Here is a 27,803-nt window from a genome sequence, read left to right as displayed (position 1 = left end):
AACACCAACGTTTTGATTTAGTTTCTCCACGAATTTCCTGAAAAAATGATGTTTTACTCGTTACATTTTTGTGCGCGAATTCTCTCGTTTGTCATGTTCCTGACATGTTTATAAATAGAAAAAAAGCTTGCAGAATATGTCAATCGCAATAGTGTACACACAAAAATGTTACGAATAGAACATTAATATCTATATTTTAACCTAAACATGAGAAAGTTATTGCTAGAAAAATTCTCTCTCACTAACAGTGCCCTTTTCTTCGTTTATGGGTGACTTGTTGGCAATTGTATGGACACTGTTACACTGTTACAGGGAAAAAGTTTTTCTAACAACAACTTTTTAATGTTTTCTTTGAAAAATTTACTATTATTGTTCTATTCGTATCATTTTTGTGTGCATACTATCGCGAATTACATGTTCTGCAAACTATTCCTTTACAGAAACATGTTAAGAACATGCCAAACGCGAGAATTTACACACCAAAAAGGTTACGAGTAAGATATTATTTTTCCAGGAGTCTCCAGACAAAAATGTCATATACTCCAGAAACTACAGAAGATAGAAAGTAGATTAAAAAGTTCTTAAACTTTATCGAATACACTATATCCATACACCTTGCGATGCATGGATAACTTGTTGGTCATTGAATGGGTTATTCTTTTTTTTTCTGAGGATTCCAAAACAAAACTTGAAAAATGAATTTCAATTTCCAAAATGTATTTTTTAAGGTTTTTTTAAATATTTTTTACAATTTCCTACAATTCATTGTTGAACCAAAATTGTGTACTATAGTTTTTCAGTTAGAATTTTTTGTAAAAAATCAAGGGAAACAATTTTGCACTTTTCAAAAAGTAGTCTCTTTTTTGGAGATTTCAAGTATGCAAAGTTGCTTAAATGACCAATTTCTTACACCCACATCGTTTCACTGCAATCTGAGATGATGCTGCCAAATTCTAAGACTAGATGGCATGAAATTCTTCATATATTGAAGGGAAAGTTATCATGTTTAAGTGCGAGTATCATGTAAAGTGCGAAGTTGAACTTTTTAGGTGGTGGTTTTTGAAATGCCGGTTGGCAGTTTTAGTGTTAAGCTACCGTAAGAAACGAGCCAACAATACGTGTTGAAAATAACTTTCCTATGTTTCCCGCTTCCAGAAAAAAACGTCAAAATTGGACACATGAGAACCCACTGTGCGGTGTTAGCATCCCTAAATGAGTACCCCTCTCAGACACGGGTCGCACGTGCAGGACAAAAAGTATAATTAAACTTTCATACTCATCGCGCCTTCATCAGAAGATGATGAAGACGACCTTCTGCGAGAGCCAACCAGAGGCAAACAAAAAAAAAGTTCATGGAGATAAAAGCCAAGGCGCGCTTCAACACTGATGACCTACCCAAAGATCCTCCTGCCGGCGTCCTTTTGATCGCCCATTGGACTTGATTGCCGCGCTTAGATTGATGAGCTTTTCTTCCGCACACCGTCTCTGTCGTCCTTTTGGGATAATCCTCTTTTCTTGCTTGATGGCTGGACTCGGAAAACAGCTTATACAGTTTCTGCATTCAGATTGTATATCACTCTTGTCCCTCAAACATCTGCCGACCCTTTGCGTAAAATAAAAATTCACTTGACTAAATGGAAAACTTCTCCTGATGAGCGAGAAAATGTCGTCGGCGACGACGGGTTGGGTGGTGATGGTGATGATTTTGCTTTACATGATTTGTGGCCAGCCGGAAGCAATCTAAAATTTATGACCTTCATTGAAGCTGTAATAAAGTCATCAACGAATGGGTTGAATCGCTCACGCCCCCTGTCTGATTAAGCCGCAAAGAAATATTGACATTCACTGCCGGTTGAGAAATATTTACCCATTTACCGAAATAGGTCGTTCGGGGGTGAGTTACGATTCAACGAGACCAACGAGCAAACCATCAAACGATGGTTAAATCCAATAACGGGGAACAATTATACCGCTCAAGTTTCCAACGATACTGAGATAATGACATGTTTGATAGCTTTTTTTGATTACATAATAAACGGGAATCTAACCATGATTTATGATGACTCGGTCACACATGAGCTCATGGGATAATCAGTTGCTGAAGATGAAAACAAAAAACAAACGATCCTTCAGTAAATCAATCAAACTCTCGTCTACAACATTCTTGGATACGGGAATAGTCACATTCATGGAATTGTTCCCCGAGAAGCAATTATACAAGCCGAAGAATGTATCCTTTACGAGCTTCATGGCGCAACCGAACGTATGATTGTTTGCCAGCAAATAATTTATCTTGATTAATATTCGGAATGCTGGTGCGTTCCTTCCATCCTCGGCCAAAGTTGAGACCACGCGATATAATGCTAATCCTCTCATGCGCGAAACTGTCGTGTCTGATAGCAAATCATTCGACTTGCTCGTGTTCTCATGCCTGCTTAGGGCAAAGATAAATAGAAACCACAGCAGAATTACCATACATAGTGGGTATTATGTATCACTACTGTGTGTTCGTTTGGCTTTGTTTGCGATACGCATGTCAAACAAAGGTATGCGCTGATAGGGAAGGTCCTTAACCTACAGTGAGGGTTCCAACTAATGTGTTATCATGAAACGGAAAAATATTTCCAGGTTTAGATATCGTATGCCATAAAATAAAATGGACTACCGGATGGCGATGCAAAATATCATCAAAAGAAGGAAAACTACATTCAATTGTACAATTTTTCTTTAAATCCAAGGTTTATTAAGCCTTCTACAAAAATGCTTCGATGTTCTTTTGCCATGTCAGATTAAAAAAAAGGATGCCAGCATGTTTTTTAAGCTTTTTCGGGGCCTTAGCGATCAGCTTCTTTTCCGTTTTGGTCACGAAATAATTGGAGTAGATCCTCCGTTTGTATTTTTTTTTTATTTTAAGAAAAAAAGCAGTCGAAGTACATAGTTTGTTTGTCATAACGTAATTATGAGAATCCTAAGCGCAAAAAAGGGGGACTCTTAAGCCGGCTCATCCACTGGGAAGCCAAACCGTTTCGGTCGAAAGACGATGCTCTGTGTGTGGTGGTACCAGGATGGTATGGACGGTACAAATTGCTATCGACAACAAATGATAAATTTGAATTTTGCATTGAGGGATAAAAAAGACCGAAATGGGCCCGAAGAAACGATGAAGTGATATTACACCTTGAACACGCACTAGCGCACACCGCTAAAGCTGAAAAGGACGCAAAAACAACCTTGTATTCCCCAGATCTGGCCTCATCAGATCATCACCTTTTTGATTCAATGGGACATGCACTTTTAGAGCAGCACGTCAAATGGTTTTCGTCGAAACGTAAAAAAATTTTATTGGAAAGGAATTCATGATTTACCTGAGAGATGGGCGAAATGTGTAGAATCAGACGAGAATTACTTCGACTAGAAACATTTTGAGGTTCTTCTGAAAATTACCTTTTTTTTTCATCAGAAAAACTCGCACACCTGGTAGGTATTGTGTCAGCCAATTACCAGGCTCATGTACATTTCACTTCCAAAATTGTACGTTATATCAAAGCATAATGAAAAATTCAGGTACTTATATCATCTTATATCACTTTTTTGTGTTGTTTGGAAGGGGTAAGTAAATAATGATAAATAATGTTCAACTAGAGGATAAAGTAAATAATGATAAATAATGTTCAACCAGAGGATAAAGTAAATTTTTCTTATGATGTTTCCCTTCATACTGTTGATTAAATCTTGATTCATTTAGAATCCGGAATTATAAAACCAGTTGTACCTCGGAATTGGTTAAAAGTACAAAACATGTTTTTATATCAAAACATAGATATTTTATCGTTCTTTCAAAAATGATCATTATAGAAAATATTTCTTTACAGTTTTGATGAATCCTCCATCATAGTTTGGTCAACAGTGGCCATATTGTTCCACGATCTCTTCGTGTATTCAGCATTCCGAGTAACTTTGGCAACAATTCCGCAATTCCACTTCGCAATTGCCCAAGATTTTTCGATTGAGCGGAATTGGGGGCAATTGAGAGGATTGATGTCTTTTTCAATGTAATCGATCCCATGGTCATGGGGTACCACTGAAGCACCCCTCGACTGTAAGTTACCAAATCTGGCTAAAAACTTCACCAGAAGTTACTGCAGGTATTCTCCCCTATACATTTTCGAGTACATTGTCTTGATTGTGACGAAAACCTTGGTCACACCTTGGCTTCCGATCGTATATTCCACTAAGACGCGTCCTCAGATCCATCAGAACCACCCTTGCACGTTCACGAAATCGTTTCAGTACATCATGCACTGTCGGTTTAGCCGATTTTGTGATTTGAGTACATGGTCACGTCGGATTTTTAATGTGGCTGTTGGAATGCTATCATCCACCCAACACTACATCACTGATATTATAACCACTCTGAGAATTGAACGATCTTGAGCACAAGAAGAGTTCACAATTGGTAACGGCTGTGAGAGCCATGTATGTATGTGGGTCGTTTAGGTTTGTTCTGTTATTTTGTTGTATATTCGAAGACAGAAGCAATAGACAGGCAAAGTAGAGAGAAAAGATTGTCCAGTCAGTTCAGGTTAATAGTCATCAGTGTTATTACTTGTAAAATTTGTTGTGTTATGTTAGAATAAATGTAAAAAGTCGTTGAAAATAAACGTTGTTTGTGCTGTTGCTATGAAGTGCGTGGTCATTTATTCATCGTTCATTTTCATCCTTCGAATCATGCAATAATTCCGCACACCCAACAATCAAACGAGTGTTCGTCCACCCACCACCCATTGGAATACAGCCTGCGCGAAAGGAGTTTGGGTGGAGTTGATCAGTGGCTGTCCAAAATTCATTTTCTTCTCTCGACATCCATCCTGCACAACTTCTTTAAATGGAAACTGATCAACCTGAACTGTCTGTGTTCCTAAAATTGTATTGAGGAATGACTATACACCCATACCTCGCTTTACGGCCTACATTCGTTCCACGAAATTCGGCCGCAAAGCGAAAAGCCGTATAAGGAATCAATTATTCTAATACAAATTTATACAAATTCAATCAGATCGGTTCCAAATTTGTTAAATATGTAATACGTCGCTGCCATACGTATGAAACTCCAATTTCTGCAATACTCGAGAATTAATCAAGCAAATGGAACCAAATTTGGCATGTGGAGGTTTTAGGGTGCAAGAAACGATTCTATGGTGGTTAGAAACTTAGTTAGAGAAATTAAACACAAATTTCCGCATGACTCGAGAATTAATCAAGCAAATGAAAGCAAGTTTGGCATGTGGAGGTTTTAAGGTGCAATAAATGCTTTTACGGGTGGTTAGATACTTTACCACCTCTCTAAGGGGGAGCTGCCATACAAATGAAAGGGAAATTTCTACATAATCCGACAACTGATCAAGAAAATGGAGCCAAATTTGTCATGCGAATGTTTTAGGAGACACGAAACGTGTCCATGGTGAATAGACACTCCTCCTGTCTCTCTGAGGGGGGAGGGGACTTCCATACAAATGAAACATACATTTCTGCATACTTCAAGAACTAATCAAGCAAACTGAACCAAATTTGGCATGTGGAGGTTTTAGGGGGCAAGAAACATTTCTAAAGTGGTTCTACACTCCTCTCACCTTTTTGAGGGGGGGGGGAATGTTTCTGTGATGGTATGACACCCCTCCCTCCTCTGGAATGGAGAGGGGGTCCCATAAAAATATTACACATATTTCAACCAAAAATATTCCAACCAAACATGACAATTGAAAATTTTCAGAAAACTCTGAAGGAAAAGGGAAAATTCGGAAAATTAAATTCTCATATGTTCCACGCACGATGAAACGCACTCGTATATCTTCTTCTATCTATGTCAATAAAAGAGTATCGTCGAATGTGTTGATAAGAGCAGAACTCGAGGAAGGAATTGTCCGATTTAGGGCTGTCTTTATTCTATCATATTTTCTGTATAACACATTTATTCCATGTAACGGAGAAACATGTTATTTGCAAGTGGTTTAAAAATCTTGAACGAGAATTGGACCCATGAACTTGCTCATGGTAAGAAAACGTGAATGTATAGGTATTGATAACAAAAACAAACGTTGGGCGGGACGAAGTTTGCCGGGTCAGCTAGTATCACAATAAACTTAATCCTTAACCTTTCTAAGGCGTGTGATTCGAAAGCATAACTCCGCATCAAACATCACAAACCAACCAAAACCGACAATCTTCACCGAGTGCATGTAATCCTGCTGCCATCTTCGATTGAAGCATCAATGTCTAATTACCATCGTACAAACTTTAATTGCCTGAGTGGATGCATGTACTCGCGGAGTCAAGCGAATGAATTAGCCAAAGCTATTAAGTTTCCCACACGCGTCGCTCCCTTACCGCGCCCAGACTCAGATTACTCTCGGGAAACTTTCCCACCCAGCTAACGAGTTCGAAGTACCGAGATCTTCGTTATCCACCACCTACCACCTCCTCCCCGCACCGTTGCTTCGAATCACTACATTCTACCATTTGACTTGACAAGGCAAAACCGATTTTGGCGGAGCCCGCGCGAGGGGAAAAACTTGTTATTTCCCCGCAATAACTCTGCTAGCTCAGGCTAGGAAAAACTGACACTCGGAGAGCACCCATCTTCCACTGCCAAACCCACAACCCAGCGAAAAATGAGAAAACACTTTAATGCATAATGTATGACGATGAAAATGAATGTCTCAAACTAGTTGGAATAAATTTACGTTTTGTGTAAGCTCGGGAAAAACTTGTTCCCTTCTACTTTTGCTAGCCATTTTGAGTTCCCTTTTTCCCCGTTTTTTTTTGCGCTGCCCACCCATATCTGTGTATACAGTTGTAGTGAAGAAGCTTTTGAAAGTAATCACCGCATACCCCACTCAAGTTTCTTCGGTCTCCTTTCCAGTGTTAGCGTGGCGTTTACGTGGCGAAACAGATCCTCATGTTAGAGCTTTGGCTAACTTTGCGCTGAGTGGGAGAAAGAGAAAGCTGTGCTGTCTGCAATGTTGGATCATCCAATGCCGGGATGTGCATTACGTTGTGTATTTCCACCCCCGAAACTTTGCTATTTTGCTATGTCCTGAAAATCAGGACTCAGTACTGCGCTGTATTTGCACCGAGCACTCCACGTAATGTAGGAGGTAATTGGATTTGGAAATTGAAATGACTGGCTTCAGTGTAGTCCAGTGCTGAACAGAAAGCTATTTTGGTTTTGAATATTTATAACATCATTTAAATTGGAAAAACTGATCGTACGTGCGAATCAAAATGGCTACAATTTTGAATCACAATTCCATCCGTTTCATGGCAAGCATTTCTGCGTACTCGACGTTGGTGTCTAATTGTTAAATAAAGCTAAATTTGTTAACCAAGAACAACTGTTGACAATAGCAGTCAGTGCCTATCCCAGATAACACTCGTCGAGCTAGGGACTAAAACTGCACTACATTTTCCCAAATTCGCTTGAAACGTTCTCGGATGGCTCTACTGCTTAGGTTGTAGTGGATAGAAAAGATTTCTTGGTTAATTGCATGGTGCACCGCTGGGTACAACCCTGAAACTTCCACATTTCAATAACAACCGCGATGTCGCTTCACTTTAGACATTGAGGGTAACAAGCATTTTTTTTTTGAATAATGGAAAAATTAAACGAAAATGTTTCTCGCCGGCTCCTGCACGAACCAGTCATTAGAAAGAAAATTTAATTTTACGCTTCTAGGATGAATAACGAAATTCATTGCACCGTTCGTTGTCTCGGGGTTCTTTCGTATTTTTTGCGAGTTCCACACAAATGTTTACCACAGAAGGCACTCTTTCTAGATGTCCTTTCGTTGTGTATGTATGTGTTTGTATGTTTACTAGAAAGAATATATGCATGAATGGACTTTTGGAGCTTGTTTTAAAACTAGCTCTTGTCTGCGCGTAGTTTTTGGCAAATTTGCATAAAAGAATAACTCGTAAAATATTTTTCCAAGAACGAGACGGAATGGAATTGTCTTCAAATTTGCCGCTCACTCGAAACGATGGAATGACGATTCCACTTGGCTTCATCACACAACGCTAATAATGCATTGCATTCTTCCGTACCAGCGCAGATGGGTGATTTGGTAGTGCTCCAACTGGGAGAATGACAATGCACTTGGTACGATTGGTTCGCTGTGTTATTTTTTCTCCTCGGTGTCTCTTTCTATGCTGAGGCCACACTCTATATATGCAATCTCTTCTCAAAAATGTGGCCTAGCTTCCTCTCCCCACTCGGCATTTATTCGGCAAAGAACGGGGCTAACAAGCCACATTAATATTTATTAAAATATGTTATTTGGCCGGAATCCCTCTTTTCCGCCTAGCTCACGTTCCGGTGGCGGCATTGGCCTTACTGAAGGGAAAGTTCGATTCCGAAATTATGCAAATCGGAGCTGCCGTTTCTGCTGCTGCCATATAGCTCATTCCGATTCCGTTGTGGGCTCAATTCATGGACTCGGAGCCAAACTTTACCCGAGCGGGGCTAATCATTTGATGAAATTTATATTCCCGACGAACCGTACGAGCGGATGGCAATGCTTGTGGGTGAAACAACGACGGAATTATTGATATATGAATATAATCGTATCCCGATATGAGATTTCAATAGGATTATCATCCCTGCGTTGTTGGATTACATTTCAATATTGGAAACGATTACATTGATAAACAGTGCCGGAAGAATAGATGATGAATTTGGGAGCTGAATTAATATTACGACTATACCGTAGCGTTCGCCAAGCGTGCTCATCGGGTAGCCAAAGCATCAGTTTCCCGCTTTTATTCATGCATGCTTTCGCAATCGGAAATGTTGCGATTTAAATCCAATCAAAAACATCGAATGATGGAATTCCAATCAAGCTTCATCCCGTTTTTATTATTCTACTTGAATATCATTAATATTTCGTATTAGAACTCTTAAAGAAAAAGAAAAAAAATATTTCCATTGGAAGCTTACAGCAATAAAAAGAATAAGGCCGTCCGCAAACGGGTCAACTGAAACACGATCTCAACTTGTCCTCATCTCAGCTGTCAAACTTGAGTTCAACTTCGATCCGCACACGACGAACCTCGAAACTGACAGGTATCATTAAATTTTGTCTGTCATCCTTAAATCGCAGAACCTCACTCTGGAGCTTTTGTGAAGCGACAAAGACAATGGATTTTTATGTGAAATGAACACAGTTTCAAAATAAAAATTATGAAGAAAAAATTACCTTTTCGTGTCAAATACGCATTCTGTGTAATTGAATATCACATTTTTCACTACTGGAGAAACAATCTTGATCGTAAATGATGTCTGAAGATAATTTTATATGATTATAATTAGTTTTTGTGAGATTATCAGAAAAAAATATAGAAAAAGGATTAAATTAAGGTCAGCACCACGTGTTTTCAATTATTTAATAATATCAAATAAAATATTAATTCAAATTTCAACGATCTAAAACTGCTTTCAGACCTGCCAATCTGATGGAGATTGTAATTTGTCATATAAACAAATATAAACAACATATAAACAACGCCATAGATGTCGACACCGTAAAATTTCTTTGACGAATCAGTTGAACTAACCAGTGATGCCAGGTTTGGAAATAAATCTGTTTACATGGTTTACATGTTTACAGGTTTTTGAAACCGACAATTTCACACTTTTCCGCACATGAAACATATAAGTAAACTGCTATAGTGAATTGAAAATATTCATTTTGCTTAAAACAAATATTTTTGTTCAGCAACAGAATCTATTTCATGTTCATGTTGTATCATCATACACTGCGTTTCACAACTATAGAACCACTCATTTTTTCTAAGTTTCCAGAGATATGTAAGAAGTCGGATGCATTTAGGTATATAATGTAGGACATAAAACTATCTTCATTTGAAATACTGGCCGTTTGAACTTTATTGTTGTGTTCAGGCGTGAAACATTCAAAAAACAAAAATTCCACTGTTTCATAACTATAGAACCAGATGGGAAAATTCTCACTCATTTACAAAATTAACGTCAATTTCACATGAATTACAATAAGTTTCAAATTCGTAGGTCATCTTCAGTTCTCAATCAGTTAAAATAACCCATTCGGGTTGGTTTTGTCCAAGCTGCGCCATGTTGTAGTGTGTATCTCGATCTACGCAGAAGATACTGCTCGTTTAAGCTCTTCAAATCACTCATACTGCTTGTAAGCTGGAACTACTATTCGTACGATCACTCCTCTTACGATCATGATTGAGTTTTGATCTGGTAAATAAACTGACCAGTCCAGAATCTGAAGCCCCTATTCAATAGACCATGCCTTGACTTTCCGGATGTTACGAATTGATACCAAATTACCCATTTATCACGGTGTTTTTGATCTAAAAACAGAAGTAAACGATTCTAAAGTACTTCATTGCACTTCTGACTGTACATTGGTGTTGATGAAAAGCTATCTGAACCAGGCCGTTTTGAAAGTATGTTCCTTAAACCATCAAACTGCCGCCTGTAAAGTTACGAGTTGAAAAATTACATGACACGTTCCGTAAGTCCTTCCAGTATGAATAAATTCTATTCAAGTTGTATTTATTTTTATCAGAGTAGTTCTCCTGATAGAGTGAAACCCATGGGATTAGCTGCCACATTAGTTTTTGGACCCGCAGATTTGAAGATGAGATTTTTATGGTTTGGGGAGAAATCCTGGTTTAGGTAGCTTACCATCAAATCGAATGAACAGTCAGAGGTGCAAAGAAGTACTTCAGAATCATTTACTGCTGTGTTTACATCAAAAACAATGTGATAATTAGGTAATTTGGCATCAATTCATAAAATCCGGGAAGCCATGGCATGGTTCAAAGAATAGGGCCTTCAGATTCTGGACTGGTCTGTTTATTAACCAGATCAAAACTCAATAAAGAACTTATGAGGAGTAATCGTACGAATTGTAGATGCAGCTTACAACCAGTATGAGTGATTTGAAGAGTTTAAACGAACAGTATCTTCTGCGTAGAACGAGATACACACTACAACATGGCGCAGCTTGGTCAAAACCACCCCGAATGGGTTATTTAAGTTGATTGAGAACTAAAGATGACCTACGAATTAGGAACTTATTGTAATTTATGCGAAATTGACGTTAATTTTGTAAATGAGTGAGAGTTTTCCCATCTGGTTCTATAGTTATGAAACACTGAAATTTTTGTATTTTGAATGTTTCGCGCCTGAACACAACGATAAAGTTCAAACTGCCAGTATTTTAAATGAAGATAGTTGTTATGTCCTACACTATGTACTTCAATTCATCCGACTTCTTACATATTTCTGGAAACTCAGAAAAAATTAGTGCTTCTATAGTTGTGAAACGCAGTGTATTATGTTCATGTGGTTGAATATACAATTTTATTTCGAAATTCATATTCACAGAATTCTGAATTCATCTGTTATTAAACTAAAAGCATTTTAATCATAAAATACATTAATAGATTACTTAACCCTTTCACGTACAACACTCTAACTCCTCTCACTCGATATGACATGATTGTGCCAAAATGTACAACATCGAATCTCTCTCGTTGTACGCTTGCATATGACAATGCGCCAAGACGCTCAGCAGAGTTGTGAAATTATTCGATACGTGACCCATCGAAGCGTTCGCGTTTGGTCCACTCTTTTGAAAATTAAATCGTACACGAAGGGGTTAATATGGAAATAGATTATTCGAGCAGAAACAGACTGAAAATTTATCAAAGTTAATCGTTCATAAGAAAAATGTGTAAAAATTTTTAACAATTAAAAGTTGTGATTACAAAAGATAAAATATGTAATATGAGTCGATTAACCATTTACGGTCGTATGACTGCTCTCAGTCGCCACAGCAAGGAGCCGTACTAATATTATATTTTATGCAACCATATATTAGTTAACATTTTTTGGACAAATCTTAATGTCTCGTAAACCTGTTCACGAATCATTACGAAGCTCTTATGAATAGAAGATAACGGTACAAAACAAAAAAATATAGGAGGTTGTGTTCAAGACACGACCACATTGTTGACGTAGAACTACGCTGTTATTTTGTTGAAGTCCTCCGCTTTGCGCTCTTCTCAACAGAAGCCCTTTCTATTGAAATTTCCGATCCCGATTAGCTTAGCTGTCATCCTTGGTGTAGATGGGTTTGTTGCTGTCATGCGAAACCAAATCACACACAACATTTCTGAACAATTATTTTCTTGGTGAGCCGACGATAGCCTAGTTTGATGATTCCCCACACAATTGTGTAGTTCAGAACCTCAATGGAATGGCGTCAATTTGATGTCATAATTGCAATGCCAGAGACATCAGTGAGTAATTTGGTCGCGTCCACAGCTCAATCCGAAAAGAAGACATGTGATGACGCAATAACAAGCGATGTTCATTGCTTTGTATCTAGAACGATACCGAAAGTTTACCTCAGCGAGATCCGATATTTATGCTCTAGGCAAATATTCCCCTTCGTCCTTCCTCTTCTTCTTCTCTTCTTTGTTCACGGAGTCTTTTATTCATTTCCCTTCGTTGGTCGCCGATAAGTTGCTCGTTATTGACGGCATGGGTAGGGAGGCTCAGAAATGACAAATGCATGGGAAAATGGAAATGCTTCTAGTTTTCATCAATTCAAACCGTTTTCACACCTTGGGATTGTAATATGTAATATATGGCATTTTTAGAAATATATGATATCAGTCATTTTCTAGCTGCAGACAAACTGGATTTATTAACTGGATTTATTATATTATATTTATTATGGAAAATGCATAATAATAATGACAACATAAATAAAGGTGTGTACTAAATTCAAAAGCAAACAATCAAAAGGAAGGAAATCTGTCATTTGATTCCCATTTGCGGGAATTACATAAAAATGAAAATAAAGTAATTAGCCTTTTTGTAACTGTTGCCATCTTCAATTAATATTTTTCATAAATAATTGTGTTCTATCAGTCAAGCCCTTTCATTGGATACCCATATTGTCATCAATACAATAATATAGTAAAATTCAAATGCATAACGAGCACACATTTCTATTTGCTTTTTCATATTAATGAATCCTTGAAGCATATTTTATTTTTTGTAAACTCATTTGATAAAACAAACTTACACAGATTCACAAAAAATAATCTGGCATCTTTTTAACGAACCACAGAAAATAACGCGAACAAAAATTGAACGAAAATGTTGTCAATCTTGAACAGCGGCAACTCGACATGCTAGGTTGCTTCCAACAGGTTGATTCAACCTTGTCAACTAGAGATGTGCCATCCGCTCATGAGCTGTTCCGAAGAATCGACTCTTTGAAGTGAGTTGACGCGGAACAGCTCGCAAAAAAAATCAAACAGCTCTTCAGCTCACTTTGATGATGATGAAGGAGAGAAAAGAGCTGTAGAATTGAAGAGAGTGTGTGAGCTGTAAGATTCAAATGAACTGACCGTCTCTCGCTCTTCGTGTTAAGACATCAGTTTAGTTTCATTTGTCCCTCGTCTTTTCAACTGTTATATTCGCGTTGACGGCATTGAGCTTTGTTTACCAGTTTAGGGGGCGCCAAAAATAATAATTGGCTCTCAGGCAGAATGAACACGTTTTGACGTAGGACTACGTCTAACCGGAAGATATAGGGGGTGAAATGAAAATCTAGGCACTGAACAAGTAGGAAAAAATGCAAGATTTGGAACGCTTATAACTCGAGCATTTTTCAATAGATCGCAAAGATTTTTGCATCAATTGATAGTAAATGTATCTACGCATCTATCATAACTAATAACATTTCATTTTTCTTGAGATAAATAATTGAATAATTGTGAAATATCAAGCATTGTCCAAATGCACTTTGTGCCCATTTTTGATTGGTCCATTTTGTGCTTCTCAAATCGTACCGACCAAAACGGGCAACCAGAGCAGCAGCGAAATACAACGAGGCACGATTGGAAAGGAAAAAGAAAAAAAATGAAGAAACATTGGTTGCAGTCTCACACATGCGTAATTCTCGAGCCAGCCAGTCAGCTTAAAAATCCCCGCTCCGCTGCGGTAACGCTCATTCTCATCCAAACCGTACACCACATCGTTTCGCATCGCATCACATCACATCAACAAACCAACACAAGCAGCCATGGTTGATTATGGCAAAGAAGGAAAAGTGAAGGGAAAGGTAAAATCCCGCTCGAACCGTGTTTGTCTAGAGTTCCCCGCAAAGGTAGCTAGGCCGAGCGCGTTAGTGCAGCAGTGCACCAGTCCACCTAGCCGGCGTTATATAGTTTCGGCCGCCGAAGTGATCGAGTTAGCTGGCAAAGCTGCTCGCGACGATAAGAAAGCCCGCATTCGGAACAGAACACATTCGGTTCGGTGGACATCAAGACAACAGGCAGTTGCAGCGAGTGGCGAGTGGCAAACGCAATCGCAAAACGGCAGCTGGTAGCAGAAGAAAAAAGTTTGTTCTTTATACAAACTGCTTTGGTGGCAAATCCAGAACAAGGCGGCATCGAGGGCGTTCGAAATGGTATTTTTCAAAACCACGAGTACAAAGTTTTCTAGATTGGAACCATTCCATAAAACACGGCGCTTATCAGGGCCATTAAACCTTTCAAAAAAGAGTTTACGAAATACAGTTCAATGCATTCTAAAATAATATCCAAAATAATAATAAAACACAAATTGATTTTTTCATAATTTGTTTGCCAAGATCTGATGAGTATGTGAATTTGGCAGTTGTACTGAGCTTATTGATAGTTGGGGACTTTCCTGATCATTCAATTTTCACCAATTCTTAAATTGTTTCCAGATTGAAAGTACAGTAATTTACAATTAGTTCGACATTTAGCTAATTGGACGGACATGTAATGCGACTTATTTAGTTGGACATTTTTGTAAACATAGAGATCCAAATTATGACCCCACATTGAAAGTCGACACTGTACCACTGTCATCGCAAATGTTCAATTACAGGTTAAAATTACCTCCAATCCGACACTGAATGGTGGTAATGCGACGTGCCTTGAATGTAATTTACTGTACAATATGCCACAAGCTGGATGGGAAGAAATTTTCCAACTGTGAAAGCTGTTGCGAGTGGCAAACGCAATCGCTAAACAGTAAGGTTTAGCCGAAAAAGATGAGAATATTGAGTGATAACAAAACAATAAACTCTTTTTTTTTCCCAAAATATATATTTTATTAAGGCACATGTGGCGTTAGCCTGACGGGGCCGGGAGTCCAATCTTTTGACAATTTTTGTCTTACAACTATGTTAGTAATATGTAACCGATTACTCGCGGTTGACAATAAACTCTTTAGATTGAAGATTTTTGTGATCCTGAAAAGGACACTTTTTAGCCTGCATGTGAATCCAACAAGCGAACAAATCGTAATGAATGTATTTTTTTGCCATCGCTCCCTTTTAACGCTCATTTGTTCGTCTAATTGGACTCGCCCCTTTGGCTGAGTCTGCCGATTGGTCTCTATCCTGTGAGTGTGTACCGCTAGAGTACAAAACGCGCGGACCCCAAAAAATATTTCATTTTTTTTCAAGCCGTAAATCAGTGTGGTTGTATGGCATCGTTTCACATCACATCGCATCAACGGATTGATGCCGGAGCACCAGTATACCTAATAGCGGTTATAGAATTTCGGCCGCCGGAGTGCTCGAGTTGGCTTGCGAAGCTGCTCACGACAATAAGAAAACCAGCCTACAGCCTACAATTTCAGCGAGTGGCAAACGCAATCGCAAAACGGCAGCAGGTAGAAGAAGGAAAAAGTTTGTTTATACAGACTGCTTTGGTGGCAAAACCAGCCACCGTAAAACACGGCGCTTTTCAGGGCCATTAAACCTTTCAAAGAAGAGTTATTAAAAGTTTTTCACAATACCAATGCATTCTAAAGTGACATAATATGACATATAATATAAACTGATTTATTTTGGTTATGCTTGTTCTTGAACTTATTGGTGGTTGGGGTCTTTTAAATTGATCATTCAGTTTTCACAAACCCATACATGGTTTCCGAATTAAAACTGGCTTCACATTGTATGCAGGATGGCATTAACGAATTTTCTCGGTAGCAAGAACTGCTTTCTTTGGTTGATAACTGATGTTGAAAATTGACTGACGTTACATCTGCATTGTATAGAAAAATAACTAAGGAGCAACATGATGAGCTATGTATTTCCTGCTGATCTGTTCTTATTTTAAAGGACTTTAACCCGAAGGTCATCCGTCCCTGTATTTACTGTTGGTTTTTCAGAACGCTTATAGCTTGTTTATTTCTCGACAGATCGTAGAGTTCGTCTCCAAAACCTCAGTTCTTTTTCATTTTTATTTACTTTGTTTGCGGAGACTACAAATCTTACAATTCATTCGTCTCCGAAACCACAGTTTAAGGTACGGTAATGTGCTCAATAGTGAAATATATGATAGTGAATGAGCTGATGACCACCTATGCATTCCCTATCACAGCCATCATTTTGATTGTACGATATGTTCATACGCCGAAAGATGCTCGGCGTCGAACTTTTAATAAGTACAAAGCCTTCAGAAAAAAATCAAGAATAAATTTTGTAAAAAAAACGCAAACACACAACACCAACACCCCCAACATGTTCATAAAAAGTAAACAGTAAAGTAATCCATTTTTTCAGGTAGATAGGTAGGTATTCACGTAGGAGAAGAAAATAAAACAATATATTTAAAATATATATTTAGCAAAAGCTGTCCCCTTTGTATAGTCCTACGTCACTCCGGTTATGTCCCCGACATTACCCACCCGTCTTTTTGAAATTCAAATTATTAATGAAAATTAACTTCTGTGTATCAAATGAGTATTCTATTTCAATGAAAAACACTTTGTTTGCAGGCGGTGCAAAAATCTCATAAGATTTTTTTTTTTTTTTGAAGAAAACTTTCTATTGTAATGTAAAGCCTCAGTAAAAATGTCGGAAATGTTGTACTCGCCGAGTCTGTTGTAAATAATAGTCTGGAATACGTTTTTCAAGTAATTAATAATATGGTGTGAAAAATTTCATTTGAATTTTAACATTTTCAAACTGGCTTCGTGGCTATCGAGTTTGGGACCCAAATTGAAAGTCGGCACTGACAACTGAGCTGAAGAGCTGTTCATAAAGAACAGCTCATTTAGATGAGCTGATATGATCAGAGCTGTTCATCATGATGAGCTGATTTGCACACCTCTATTGTCAACTGGTTGCCCCGTGTGCGGACTACCATTTAATTTCACATGCTTTCAACCTGCGTCAAGTTGAAGTTGGTTTTCAGTTGACCCGTGTGCGGACGGCCTAAGGAGGGTGATATTCAAGACACGAACGCATTGTTAACGTATGACTACAATCGTATTGCTTTCAATTCGCTTGTTTATCACCTATTGTTATCGTAGGGAGAAACGAAATTCGATAATTATATTTTTAGTAGAGCTTTTTGGTGGCCCTGATGCGTAGTGTATTTTGGTAGTATATGGCAGATGGCTGTCTAGTTAGAGCGAACCTAAAAATAGCAAGTCACTGAGTCAATTTATGAATACCTCTCGCCTGATGTCACATTGACATGCTTTTCACCTTTTTTTATTTCATCCAGGCTTTAACATTGAAATTTCGCAACGTGATATGTGCGTAACCGACTCCGCATAAGCAGAACCAAGTAATAAGTAGCTATTTTACATATTACCAAGAGTAAAAAACTACTCCCTCTTGGGTGATTATTAGGTTGTCAAAAAATTCAAACTTTGACGTCTTTGCGACACTATATGTAAATAAAGTCCGATTGTGTAACCGGTACCGTTCACCAGTGATAGGTTCAGATGATAGGTGTTTCCAATTTCAAAATTGAAATTATTGAAATTATTTCGGTGGCTCTACATATTCATAATCATTTAAATCGAAATGATTTATTTCTGAATGTTCTCGGGAGCTGTGTTATCGGACACTGGTGTTTTGCCCTAGTTATAGGTTTGATTCTGAGGCCGCTTTATTATAACATAGCAGATCCGCATAATCTAAACTCACTGTAATATTTTTTCAAAGAAGACTTATAGGCTTAAAATTAATATGTCGAGCAGCTGAATCGGTCCTGTAGTTGAAAAAAAGCATTTTTGGATAAAAAGGAAAAAAATAATTTTTCGGACCATCGGATAACTTTGAAAAACCATAACTCAAAATCGAAACAAACGCCTCTCTGATTTTCGGATATGTTATGTAAAAGAAAAAATACAAAAAATATGGCGCCCTCTATCTTTACCCGAGTAAACTATAGAGATCCAACACAATCAATAATTACGAAAATAAAATCCAATTTTTTTCGCAAGCATAATATTTTTTCAAAGAAAATTAGCTTATCAGATTTTATTTGCTGTATCTTCTTTTTTCTCTATCAGTATTATAGTGATTTTCAGCACTTTTTGGCTGGGTCGTCACTTTACTTCCAATTTCGGAAGAAAGTCGGCAGTGACGATGAATCCTGACCTTTAGCGTGAGAGGTACGGATGTTATCACTATGCCAGATCGCCTCCCATTTGCTACATCGATCATCTAAATTGGTCCAGTAATTCAAAAGTTATGACATTTTTTCAAAAAAGTGGAAAAATTCATTTTTTTGGACCACCCTTACATGGAAATTGGTACGCTATTGAAAAAATAAAAAAAAATACAGGTCTAGTATTTTGCGATGTGGAACAAAACTACCAATTTTAACGAAAATCTGAGAACCACTATATCGGTCTGACATTAAATGGGTATATATCACTGCATAATTCAATGCCACAGACGTCAGTTTGACAGTTTTGCATGGTTTATTTCAGCTCCCGATAAAATTCGTCAAAATGAATGTCAAAATTCGCGTTAGAAGAAAAAGTACAGAAGATTGAAGTTAAGTTCAATGCCGTGATCAATAACCAGAAACCGTCTCCTTGCACCTCAATTGATCAATTTGTCGAGCAGTTTTGCGGTGATCTTCTATCAGCGTAAAAACAATCATTTTAGAAAAATAACTTCGCCTTCTTGAAATAAAACGGTTCTACAGGATCCATGTTTCTTCCAGAATATTGAAAAATGTTATTGGGAACTTTTGAAACCGCACCGTTGGCAGTAATAAAACAGTTTCGGTGCTGCTAAAAAAAAGTAGCGTGCCCACAGCGGTGTGCATCATTTTTTTATCCCCTTTGTTTATTTTAGACTCATTTTAGACATCATTTTAGTTGTTGCCATTTTTCGGCGTATTCCCTTCTATACCATTGCATATGGTACACATTTACACAGTAGCCATTTAGGCATAAGAGTTTTCCTTCTGTTCTTCCATTATCCAGTTAGACCGGACAGCGGAGACAGTTGATTGATCATTGTTAAGTTATTTATAGAACAGCAGCCCGATGTGTCTTGCAGAGCAGAGCAGTTGTATGGATGAATCGATCTTATTTCGACCGTGGATCGATCATCTCCATCACTGATGATTGTTGCGTGGACGTAGTTTTTCTGTAACAACACAAATATGGTCAATGAGGGCCATCGATCGCCTACTAAGCGAACGCGCAACCAATGTGGCTACGGAGACCCCCGGAGTGCATCATAGAGGCGAATGAACTGCAAAGTTTAAAGCCTCTCAAAAACAAAGAATCAAGCAGGGAGTACATCAGACGTTATCCAACCATCGAAGAGTGAAGACCAAAGTGAATTAGAAATTAGAAATAAAGTAGATATGAAAATGTGAAAAGTTATAGTCTCCAGTGTTTGCATTCGACCACATCATCTCTGTGTTGATAGAACTTACAAAAACGTTAAAGGGATCAAATGAAATTGGTCATATCTTAAGAACGGTTAGTCCTAGGTTGAAACGTTATATATAGTTTTCCATGCAGAATCAAATGTAGATTCAGTTTTTCATATTACTTTCCTTGAATTGTTAATGATTATGACCCACCTCATACCCTTACTAAGTTTTGAACTGGCCGATTTATCTAATAGATAATATTTATATTTAACCAAATAAAGATAACAGTATTATAAAACATAAGAGCGAACTGACTCTGTTGCAGTCATGAATTACTAACAACATAAATAGGTAAAAACTTTAAAAGAAAAACAATGGTCCTATCCGTATCGACATTAACATAATGATAATCCCAACTCAATATCATTGAAAGAGCTGCCAACATGACACACCAAGCAAACTCATATCGATAAGTCCGTAAAATTTAAAGTGAATAATTCGGCTATTTCAGTTTTTAGAATACAAAATTCTGTTATTTTCTGATAATGATAGTATACTCGTATATATCTAATGGTGGATATGGAAACATTTGTTGTTATGAAATGAATGCTATTTATTTGAACAATAAAATGTACGGACTCCACGATGAGAAAACATCTCCTATTTTTGAATATATTATGTAAAAAAACCTCAGCTTTCAAGAAAAAAATAAATAAAAATATAGCGCCTTCGGTTCCGCAACCATGTAAACTATAAAAAAATGAGTGGGTTATATCTATGATATAACCGCAAGGTTGACGTGGAACTACCTTAGCTTAGCAATCATTCGTTTGTATTGATTAAATTCTTGATTGAATGAAACAGTTTCCAAATTCAATTGAGTTCAATATATTTGCTCTGTGAGCGAAAAAAATGAACAAATGCCGTGTAAAGTCAATTCATTTATTGTGATTGATTGTTCTTCGTTACAAGTAAATTTAATGACGGACCTTTCACGTTTGGTATGATGACTAGAACAAAATATATGTACGGAAGAATTATCAAACGTTTGATGAACCAGCCTAAGGCTGAAAATCTTCCCAATAAAGACAAAAAAAAATTATCAAACGATTATTTTATTTTACATTTCCCTCTGAAGTTTACACCCCAAAAGTGTACATACTTCTCGAATCTCGAATTTGCTTGAAACTGGGAAGTTCATTCGCTTCTAGTGTCTACACGATTTTCCCAGGTTCCTAAGTTTAGAAGATCATGTTAGGACAGACATATTCCACTCTGCACAAAGGCAAGCGAGGACAAAAGTACTCGCAGTTTGCATTTATTTGCAGAGCCGATTTCCCCAGAAACCTCGGTTTTGAAGTCTGTGTTAGGGAAACACATTTCAATCGGAACAAAAATACCCCCGATTTGTATGAATTCGCAATGCCGATTTCCCCACGCTCCATGGATTTGAAGTCTGTGTTAGGGAAACACATTCCAGTCGGAACAAAAATACCCCCGACTTGCATGAATTTGAAATACCGATTTCTCCAGGCACCTTGGTTTAGAAATCTCTATTAGGGAACACATTTCGGTGGGAACAAAAGCTCCCCCTACTTTCGTGTGTTCTTCTTCTTCTTTTTGGCTTTACGAGGGTTTAAACTTTTCAGTTCACTCGCCTCTAGGCTCTTTCGTGTGTTTGCAATGCCGATTTCGCTGCTTGGTTTTAAAGTCTGTGTTAGGGAACATTTTTCGATGAGAACAAAAGTCCCCATACTTTCATGTATTTGCAATGCCGATTTCCCCAAGGCTGCTTGGTTTTGATGGCTGTGTTAGGGAAACCGTAAATCGGGCCAATCAAAACGATGTAGTTGGGGCGTTTAGATAACGCCTAATATTTTACAGTTATTCAATTGTTTATCTAATGAAAAACAACATTTTGTTAGTTGCGATAGATGCGTAGAAGTATTCCCTATCAAGTGATGCAAACATCTCTCCTATCCAGTACGAAATGTTCGAGCTATAAGCATTCGAAATCTTTCATTTTTTCCTGCATGTTCTGTGTTTAGGTTTTCATTTTACCCTCCATATATTCCAGTTAGACGTAGTCCCACGTCAAAAAACAAATACAATCAATAATTCCGAAAACAAAATCCGAGTAGTTCAAAAGTTTTTTTTTAATTTCTTTTCGCTGTTCGGAATTTGAGACAAAAGTGTTCGGAATCTGAGACAAATTTGATTAAACATATTTTTAAATTTTCACCATGAATATGCATTTGTAAATCAAATTTATTGTAGTCAAATGAAAAAAAAAGCTCTATTGTATACAAAAATCAAATCAATTTCGCAAAAAAGTACCATTTTGAGAGATGAGACACTGTTCAATGACCATCAAACCTTAAGTGCCCGCAATTTGAGACAAAACGCAAGTCTTACTATAAATAAAATCGCTAAAAAATAAAGCGCGGTCGTCGTGAACAGTCGTAAACGGTCGTAAATGTTCGTATTCTTGACGTAAACACAAACATAGTGAGAGAGTGAGCAGTGAGCAGCTGCGATGCGTTTTTTGTGTGAGAGAGTGTGTGCGTCTGCGTGTGTTCGTTTGCGTGTAAATTTGCGTGTATGTGTTTGTGTGTGCGTTTTTTTAGAGCAGCGAGTAGAGAGTAGAGAGAGTGGAAAGGAGAGAGTAGAAAGGAGAGAGGAGAGAGTAGAGAGAGTACTGAGTAGAGAGTAGATATAGTAGAGAATAGAGAGAGTAGAGAGTAGGTAGAGTAGAGAGTAGAGAGTAGGAAGAGTAGAGAGTAGAGAGAGTAGAGAGAGTACAGAGTAGAGAGTAGAGATAGTAGAGAATAGAGAGAGTAGAGAGTAGAGAGTAGAGAGAGTAGAGAGTAAAGATAGTAGAAAGTAGAGAGTGGAGAGAGTAGAGAGTAGAGAGAGTGAAGAGTAGAGAGAGTAGAGAGTAGAGACGGTACAGAGTAGAGAGTAGAGATAGTAGAGAGTAGAGAGAGTAGAGAGAGTAGAAAGTAGAGAGTAGATAATAGAGAAAGTAGAGAGTAAAGAGATTAGAGAAAGTAGAGAGTAGAAAGAGTAGAGAGTAGAGAGTAGTGAGAGTGGAGAGAAAGTGGAAAGTTTAATATAAAGAGCAGAGAGTAGAGAGAAGAGAGAACAAAGTATAGAGTAGATAGTAGGAAATGAAGAGTAGAGAGTTGAAATTCAAAGTCAAAATTGGAAGAGCAACAATTGATCGCAGAGAAAGAGTAGATGTTCGAGACATAGAGATATTTGGACTAAAAAAGAAACATTGAATAAAAGAAAAGAAAATAAGTTGCGAGAGTCTGTTTGAGTGCAACAGCAAAGCTATTCAAATGACTTTGCGGTAAACTTATTAAAACATAGAATTGGGCCGCTATATAAAATAGAAAATTGTCAGAAATTCGACGATTCGAAAAACATCGAAAACAAACATTTTTTATATTTCCTTATTTTGTAACTGTCAGTCCCTGTGATCAAAGTTTTTCTAACGAAAAATTCAACGTCAGTCTCTAGGGACCGACACGGGGCTCAACGTGTTAATCGATGTGCCCGTTAGTGCAGGAAGTAGAACAAAAGTTGAATCTCATTAGTGTAAGATTATTGAGGTTATGTTTAGTTAGTAACATCTCTTGGAAGATCACATATATAGTTTTTGGCAGATCGGTCTGTCTATTTGCGTTTCGCTTTCATTTGAGCTTGAGCTTGAGCTTGGGTAGACTGTACAATTGGTAGTTGCTCTCCGTGATTGACCTGAACCAACCAAATTGCACAAAGAACGCACAAAATGACGCTTGGGACTAGCAAATCATTCTCGTTGTGCAATTTTCGGTGATTCGAGCTTGGTCAATAAAGACGCCGGCCACGTCCTTACAGTTACCAGAGGAAGGGAAAGAATGTTAGTATGATATTCGCCGCCCGAAGGCCAGAAGGGTCGCCTCTATAGCGTTTATCATGGAAGGGATAGTTGTTAGTGGGAATAGTTAAGAAAAATCAGGATTCACTGCGGTAAGTGATGTGATTCTAAAAACATGAACTCTCAACTATTCGGCGAAAAGAGATTTTAAGAAAATATACACTCTTATCGAACCGGTCATGCATTTCGTTATTCATCGTGCGTAGTACATAGATATTTTTCGTGACCTGAGAAGGTCATAAGAAGCCTCTAAAAACTATTGGTCCGGCGAAATATTCCATCATTTCACGCGCATTGTCTTCATTCAATCCCGTTCGTAGCGATAGAGGGTTATATTTAAGAAACCTGAGAACCGAGAGAACTCCTCTAAAATTGATCGGCCCGGTGATATATTCCTTCATTTATCACGCATATGGTTTATAGAACTCCAATCGTAACGGAGTAAAATTTTCTTTGGGAAACCTGAGAAGATAGCCAAGAGAACTCCTCTATAACCAATCGATCCGACAATTTCTTCCGTTATTCTTCGCTCATACGCTTTATAGAACTCGTGACGGAAAAGAGTTATCCTTAGGAAACCTGGTTACCGAGAGAAATCAGCAATCAGTCGGACCTGTGATATATTCCGTAAACCATCGAGCATATTCTTTATCGAACTTTATCGAACACCCGCAGTTGCAGGAAAGACACTGTCGCTACGAAATACTTAGTCTAAACAACCAATCAAGTTATGCATTTTTCGCTTATATAAGTACATATAACACTTTTGAACAATTCTATTTGCGTTTCGCTTTCATTTGAATTGAGAAAGTCGAATTTTCTTTGAAATTTCAAAAATGTCTTTGAAATTTATTTTATCCGACCTGGTATCTTCGAAAAATCATCAGTTGAACGACTGTTTACATATTCTACACCCAAACTAGCGTTGGCAGAAAACATTTCATCTTTGGCAGAAATAATGCCATTTCGTGTGCTGGAGGGTCAAATGCGTAAATAATGAGCTGTTTTAAAAGCTTAAAAACGGTTTGTATGTATGCGAGCAGACATCTCTTTCTGTTTCCTTTTCTCATTTCATTTGGGATTGTGCCAAAAAAAAAATCCATACGACATCAATGGGGATCGAACCAAGGCCGGCTACAAAGATATTTCACACGACCACGCTATTCATATAGCTGCCAGCGCTGTTTCATAGAAGCGTGATAATATTACACCTCAGCATAAAATGAAGTTGGAAAATGTTTTCTAAGAGGTTAAAGAAGAACATGAACGAGAATATATCTTTCTCTGTCTGAGCCGTGTATTTGGCAAACTATACGAACAGCTTTCATATGCTTTCATTTAAATATGTCTCCTGTTTCGCTCGCTCATATTGGCTCTAGCATATATATTATACAAACGATATACGTGTAGTGGGGAGTAGTACATTTTCTGTTATTTTTCAGTTCATTCAGTGTAATAAATTGGGATGCCATAACATGTGCTAAAAATTAACTTTGGGTGTAGAAGAGGTAAATTTTTTTTTTATTTTAGTAACTAATTTGCATTCGAAACTACTTTGTTGTTTGAGCCACCACTGGACAACGACTTACAATGTTATTCTTTCCTTATCACGTGTTGCTCTTCAAGAGGTTCCTTTTGTGGTTTTGACCATGGAAAAATATGGCACTCCAACCAAAACCCAGCCTCTTTAACCCTTTGCGGTCGTATTAAATTTGTACATGGGTGTCGGACTAGACGGAATTATTTTTACTTGAAATAGCAGTGGCACATATCTTATAAAATCATGGAGGATAAACCAAACTTATTTTTTGTGAATTTTAGATATGCAGTAAATTGCAATGTGATGTTTTTCTATAAAAACTTATATTTTATAATTCTCCTTCGTTGGGTATCTTTCGAAAAAGTTCCCAACATGCAGTCCTGGTTTTTGACTTCATGTATAGCAGACATAACTAGTTTGCCGTCTTCCGCCCTTCATTTTTCTGTTTGAATATACAGGAAAATCATTGCTTCGTTAGGTTTTCAAGTTTTCTATTACGCCTTCCCCTAAGGCATTGGTGGCAACTTTTGTTTACACTGAGTACCCTTATCTATTACACATAGGTGCACCGTTTTGATTCGTGAACAGGTTCACTGGATATTAATATATTATTTTTTTATTTAAATCGTTTATTTTTACAGGCTCAGTTACATAGGTTTAAAGGAGCCGAACTCCTTACTGTATTGTTACTAGTATATAAACATTTTTCCTTAATTCTAATGTTAATAATATAGGAAACCGATTACTCGCGGTCGACTCGAGTTTAGAAGGGTGACATATTTTCTTCAGGAAAAGGAGGGGATATGAGGATATATTGACAATGATCACACTCACACTCTCAATCACACTCTCAATCACACTCATCACACTCAACTCTTAAACCTATCTTATATCTAATATGTATTTACATTTCATCTTATTCTTAAGAAGGGATCCGATCTCTCACAAAGGAAAAGGAAAAGGAAAAACTAAGGGTGTAAGGACAATCACACACGAAGATCGATAGCTTTAAGGAATACATATATTTGGGACATGTAATCAACGTCTAACCGAGCCAACACGTCTCTCACCGGCATCATGGGCTGCCTTCCTCGGGCCCGAAGGGTAACTACTAAATTCGATCTGGCAACAAGATACAGCTCGCACGACCAAACAACGTGCTCGATGTCGTGGTAACCTTGGCCACAAACACAAAGATTGTTGTCGGCAAGATTAATACGAAAGAGTAGCGCATCTAACGAACAGTGATTGGACATGAGTCGGGAGAAGGTGCGAATAAAGTCCCGACTCAAGTCCAGACTTTTGAACCATGGTTTGAGGCTAACCTTAGGGATAATCGAGTGGAGCCACCGGCCCAATTCATCTTCGTTCCATTTGCGTTGCCAGTTAACTATGGTATTTTTGCGGACTAAAGAATAAAATTCATTGAAGGCGATTTGACGCTGATAAATATCGCCTTCAATTGCACCTACCTTTGCTAATGAGTCAGCCCTCTCATTACCCGGAATTGAGCAATGTGAAGGGACCCAGACAAAGGTAATGACATAACAGCGTCTGGATAAAGCACTCAAAATTTCTCGTATTCTCTCAAGGAAGTACGGCGAGTGCTTTTCCGGCCTCACTGAACGGATAGCTTCGACAGAGCTAAGACTATCCGTTACAATGTAATAGTGTTCAACAGGTCGTGAGGCGACGCTGTCCAGCGCCCAGTGTATCGCTGCCAATTCAGCAATATACACTGAGCAAGGATTCTGAAGACTGTGTGAGGTGCTAGAAAATTCGTTGAACACTCCAAATCCTGTGGACTCATTCATAGAGGACCCATCAGTAAAGTACATATTATCACAATTGATATCCCCCTACTTTGCATCGAAGATCGTTGGAACGATCCTCGATCGAAGATAATCTGATGTTCCATGGATATCCTGCTTCATGGACAGATCAAAATGCACAGAGGAATTGATGTAGTCAGGAAAACAAACACGGTTGGGAATATACGAAGAAGGATTAACCTGCATGGAGACGAATTCATGATATGAGCTCATGAATCCAGAATGAAAATTTAGCTCGATCAGCTGCTCAAAATTTCCGATCACCAATGGGTTCATAACCTTACACCGGATGAGGAACCGAAGAGATAATAAATTGAAGCGATCTTTTAGTGGGAGTAGGCCTGCCAAAACCTCGAGACTCATGGTATGCGTTGAGGGCATACATCCCAACGCGATACGGAGACAAAGATACTGAATTCGCTCGAGTTTAATGAGGTGTGTTTTGGCAGCTGATTGAAAACAGAAACTGCCATACTCCATCACTGAGAGAATAGTTGTTCGATACAACATTATAAGATCTTCGGGATGGGCTCCCCACCAGGTGCCGGTAATTGTACGGAGAAAGTTTATTCTTTGTTGACATTTTTTACTCAGATACCTAATATGGGCCCCCCAAGTACATTTAGAGTCGAACCTGACCCCAAGATACTTGAATGACATAGCATGAGTGATCGGTTTACCCAAAAGTTGAAGCTTTGGTTTTGCTGGTTTATGCTTCCTAGAAAAAACCACCATCTCTGTTTTCTCCGTGGAGAATTCGATC

At 38.0% G+C, this 27,803-nt stretch overlaps 1 protein-coding gene across 4 annotated transcripts in view; it reads left to right on the top strand.

The window, feature by feature from the left end:
* Positions 1-27,803, top strand: part of LOC129775497 (dipeptidase 1) — a 509,186-nt gene that overhangs the window by 330,654 nt on the left and 150,729 nt on the right. The gene's annotated exons all lie outside the window — the stretch shown is intronic.

Source organism: Toxorhynchites rutilus, chromosome 3 (genome assembly GCF_029784135.1).
Source record: "Toxorhynchites rutilus septentrionalis strain SRP chromosome 3, ASM2978413v1, whole genome shotgun sequence".
Classification (NCBI taxonomy): Eukaryota; Metazoa; Arthropoda; class Insecta; order Diptera; family Culicidae; genus Toxorhynchites; species Toxorhynchites rutilus.
Note: the sequence above shows the minus strand (reverse complement) of the source record. Positions and strands in the feature narration are given on the sequence as shown.